This window comes from Bubalus kerabau, chromosome 2, assembly GCF_029407905.1.
Source record: "Bubalus kerabau isolate K-KA32 ecotype Philippines breed swamp buffalo chromosome 2, PCC_UOA_SB_1v2, whole genome shotgun sequence".
Taxonomy (NCBI): domain Eukaryota; kingdom Metazoa; phylum Chordata; class Mammalia; order Artiodactyla; family Bovidae; genus Bubalus; species Bubalus kerabau.
Window position 1 is genome coordinate 160,952,147 of NC_073625.1, and position 5,129 is coordinate 160,957,275.

Sequence of the window (5,129 nt, forward strand, 5' to 3'; positions counted from 1 at the left end):
GTGACAGAATTCTAGAGAGGGAATTTGTTAATGCTTTCTGGGAAGATATTGAGGGTTCAGAATGGAAAGTGTTTCTTACGGTAGAAAGGGGAGAACTTGGAAAGAAAAAGTTGAATGACAACTTCACCTTCCTGGTCTACAGAAATTACAATTTCTGGTCTCAGAGTACCAGAGGAAGGAAAATTCAGAGCCAAGAGGATCAAGTGTAAGGCTCTGAATGTTTAGGAATTACTGACCAAAGAGTTTGGAGAGCTGAGAGAATGAGGGTCATAGTACTGAGTGCAGGTCACGAAGAGCAAAGCCTTGGCCCCAGCATTCAAACATTGCATAGGTGAAGGAAGTTTCTGGTTTTCTGTGTCTTTCACATAATTAACACTTGTTGCATTTTCAGCCTACTTTCTTCCAGTCATGTTCTAATGGGTGGAAGTGGCAACTATCCATTTTAGCACCTCTTTGGAGATTGCTTGGGATCTTCAAGTTCAGTGAAGCACTGGACTTTCCATCACATAACTCAGACTCTTGAGGAATATCAACGCAATGGTTACTGTCATCAAGTATGAGTATGTCTTACTTTATAATCTCAGAAGTATAATAAATATAATATTCTTTCTTTTCTAAAGCTCCACTTAATTTTATTTCAATTACCTCTTTTGTCTGACTGGCAAGGGGAGAAAGGAATAAAACTCAGACTATAATCTAAATCTTGCAAGGTGTCCTTCACTCTCATTTACCCACAAATCTGTGATATTTGCAATGACTAGGTGGATGAGATGGAGCAAGTCCATTCAGCCATTGGTTATCCATGTCCTTGGTTTCTCTGCCCCAGTCGACTTGTGACTCATCCCATCCTTGGTTACCTTGCTTTATCCTTGGTTACCTTGCTTCATCATTGGTTTATTCTCTCACAGAGACCTTCACATCCTCAGTCCCCTGCCATTTCTGTGCCATTCCAGGGGGCATGGGCATCTTTGCCAAGGCTACTTATGGTCCTACCTGCCCTGGCAATGCTCAACCACTTCTCTTTCAAGTCAGATTATTTTCTGTTGGCATGGCACCAAAGGGCACCAGACATGTTTGGCCTGAAAAGCAATCAAACTCATATCTCACCCCTCCTTTTTCCCACCTCAACTCTGCCATATTTTTTTCAAATAAATGCTAATCTTCTTAAAAGTTGTTCTAGAGTAGTAAATAGCATAATTTCCTGAATTATGCTGAATTTGACTGTGCTCCAGATGCAAGGAAGACATATGATGGCAAACTGCTTGAAATGAGAGGGAGGAGAGGGGAACATAGGAAGAAAAACAATTAATTAACATCATGAAAGATTATTTAATTTCATTTTTTTTTGTATATCTGACAATCCAATAAGAAGCATGATTTGTGTTTGCCTAAATCATCATCATTACTCAAGCATCACTGGGCTGACAAGCCAATGACTTACTTCCCTTTTAAATGCCAACATTAAAGATACTTAAGTAGGTGGTTGTTACTGGTTGCTATAAACATTGCTTTAAAACTGCTTTAGACTGAAACATATCATGAGATTCAAAAAAGAAAGAAAAACTTGCTATAGGATTCCTCCAGGATTTATTGTTTCATGCAATGTGGAGGTCCCTGGTAATGATGAATATAAGCCATTGATCCACATTACATATTTTAAAATAATCTGTAGCTCCTGAAGAGAATAGATTTGAGGAGAGGAGAAAACATAATAACCAGTATATATCATATACAAATATATATATTTAATAAAAATAAATAATAATAAATTTAAAATAAACATATTTATATTATACATTTATTATTTATCTGTCTCTCCCTGCCAGAATATAAGTTCCAAGAGGCAGTTTCATTGTTTTATTCACTGATGTGTCCTAAGCATCTATAAGAGTGCCAGATATCTATATGTAATCAATAAATAATTTTTAAATGAATGATATGTCACTAATCAAGAATTATGATTAATATACATCTTGAAACCTGAGATATAAGAAGAAAAGATGATTAGCTTTGGGTAAGTCAGAGTACCAGAGTACCCTGTGACATCAGAAAATAATCATTTTTATAATTATGGGGAAAATTTTTTGGATTGAATCAATTAGTTTCCATATTTTCTAGTCAGATACAGTATAAGTAGAGTTAACAAATTAGCTTAAGATTTGAGATGAATAAATCTGTACCTCCATCTCACAACTACAGACATGTGAGGGGATGAGTATCCTGCATATCTAGATCTTGTCTTCAGCCGACAACTCTATGTAAAGATCAGTCATTGGAGAAAATGCCTGCCAATGATTCCAGCAATCACAGTGACTAAATCCAAAAGATCTTGTCTTCTCTGAAAGGATAACACTGCAGGAAAATACTTCACAATGGTTCTTCCATATCCTAAGGTCAGCTAACAATAGCCTCTCGGTTCACTGGCCACCTCTCATTTCTCTTCCTTTTAGCTAGTCAACATTCATCTCTAGTAATCTCCCAAGTTCTAAGGAAATAGAAACCACCAAGAATTAGTGTAGAGGATGTGTGTTCATGTGTGCTCAGTTGTGTCTGACTCTTTGCGACCTTGTGGACTGTAGCTGTCCAGGCTCCTCTGTCCATGGGATTTCCCAGGCATGAATACTGGAATGGGTTGCCATTTCCTCCTCCAGGGCATCTTTGCAACCCAGAGATCAAACCCGAGTTTCCTATGTCTCCTGCATGAAAGATGTCTCTAACATCAATTCCCATCCCAAGGGTGGATGATGTCCAAACCCCTTATAATGTGAGCTTGGTAGTTACTATTCTGAACTCTCAGATACCATGAAAATCAGATTATGCGGCTTGAAGCATGGCTTCACTTAATAATTAATATTACAATGAAATATTTTGGTTAACACCTTAATAAACTGAACTCCATGAGACCTTAATGGCTTCCCTGGTGACTCAGAAGGTAAAGAGATCGTTGCAAGAGATCTGGGTTTGATCCCTGGATCAGGAAGATCCCTTGGCGAAGGGAATGGCTACCCATTCCAGTATTCTTGCCTGGAGAATTCCATGGACAGTGGAGATTGGTGGGCTACAGTACATGGGGTTGCAAAGAGTTGGATGCAACTGAGATTAACACTTTCACTTTCATGAGGCCTTAATGAGGTGAACTGTATCCAGTGACTTTGAACTCTGGTCTTTAGAGCTTTTAAGTACTAAAATAATTTGCATATTGTCTTATCAGCCCATGAAAGTGAAAGTCACTCAGTCATGTCCAACTGTTTGTGACCCTATGGACTGACTATACAGTCCATGGAATTCTCCAGGCCAGAATACTGGAGTGGGTAGCCTTTCCCTTCTCCAGGAGATCTTCCCAACCCAGGGATCAAACCCAGGTCTCCTGCATTGCAGGTGGATTCTTTACCAGCTGAGCCACAAGGGAAGCCCAAGAATACTGGAGTGAGTAGCCTATCCCTTCTCTAGCAGGTTTTCCCGACCCAGGAATCGAACTGGGGTCTCCTGCATTGCAGGCAGATTCTTTACCTACTGAGCTATCAGGAAAGCCCTCATCAGCCCATATCTGGACAATTTATTGAGTAACAGGATATAATTTTAGATTGCTCTGGAAAATTGTCAACTTAATCCTTGAGGGAATGGCAGTGGGGTTGCTATCTGTGGCGGTGATCTCCCATTGAGAGGTGTGGACGGTGTCTCCCTTTGGTCATGTGCTCTGTGACTGTTTGATTAATAGAAAACAGCTTAAGTGCTGTGCTAGCTCCTCACTCCAAAGACTCAAGAAGCTGGTAGCTCCTGTTACCTGTCTTTTGGGCTAGGAGTGGCTCTTCACACCCAGCCACCATCCTCTGAGGAAGCCTACAAGTCCCAGGGGAGAGGCCAGGTACACATGTTCTAGCTTACAATCCCAGATGAGGTCCTGGCCAACAGCCAGCATCAACCCCCAGACTTATGAGTGAAAGAGACTTCAGATGATTCCAGCCCCTAACCACTGAGTCACTCTAACATTTTAGCCACTCTGTCCAAACTGCAGATTCATGAGCAACATGAATAATTGTTGTTTTCATCCAGTGACTTTGGGGTAGTTTGTTCCACAGCAATAGATAATCAGAGCACTACTCCAGAATCTTGATGGCTACAAAAATCTCTCTCAGCATAGCTCCCGTTTGAGGATATTGGAATTTTGAGTGAGAAAATTTTTTCTCTGTGTCTTTCAGGATACAAACTGAAAGAGGCTGTAAATTTCTTTTTAGATTAATAAATTTCAGGTTTGGTTAATTGAGTCCTTTTGTGAATCAACATGCTTAAGATGGGCTTCCCATTGGGGTGTTTTGTTGTTGTTGTTATTGAGTTATATGAATTGTTTGTGTATTTTGGAAATTAAGCCCTTGTCAGTCACATCATTTGCAAATATTTTCTCCCAGTCTGTAGGTTCTCTCTTCATTTTCTTTATGGTTTTCTTTGCTGTGTAAAAGGTTATAAGTTTAATTAGGTCCAATTTTCCTATTTTGCTTTTATTTCTATTACCTTGGGAGACCTAAGAAAACATTGGTATGATTTATGTCCAAAAATGTTTTGCCTATGTTCTCTTCTAAAAGTTTTGTGGTGTAATACCTTATATTTAAGTCTTTAAGCTATTTCTGAGTTTATTTTTGTGCAAGGTGTGAGGGCGTGCTCTAACTACATTGATTTACATGCATCCAACTTTCCCAACACCAAAAAATATGGAACGCTTCACAAGTTTATGAGTCGTCCTTGTGCAGGAGCCATGCCCGTCTTCTCTGTATAGTTCCAGTCTTAGTGCATGTGCTACTGAAGTGAGCCTGGCATTTATTATTTTTAGATGTTTGTAACATTACTTAATTTAAAAACATATCAATTTGTGTCAATTATGTAAATAATTTACATTATATTCTTTTCTAAAATTTTGTTTTCTCTTTTTAAAAAACCCCAAAAACATATTTTAGAAAGTTCAAACAACAGAAAACCATGATTTTAACAGAGAAAAGTCTTCTAATCCACTAACTCCCACCTCCTCCATGAAATATTTTCCAATTTGTTATTTTTATTCCTACCTGGTACCCAGGAAGACACCTGCCAAATTTGTTGTTCACTGTGGGAAAATTCATGAATCATTTTTTGCATCA

General features: G+C 38.8%; 1 non-coding gene across 1 annotated transcript; it reads right to left on the reverse strand.

Annotated features, from left to right (window-relative positions):
* Positions 1 to 4,700: 4,700 nt before the first annotated feature.
* Positions 4,701 to 4,805, reverse strand: LOC129645111 (U6 spliceosomal RNA). The gene has a single exon (XR_008711205.1). It is a non-coding gene; the product is annotated as a U6 spliceosomal RNA (small nuclear RNA).
* Between the last annotated feature and the right edge of the window lie 324 nt (positions 4,806 to 5,129).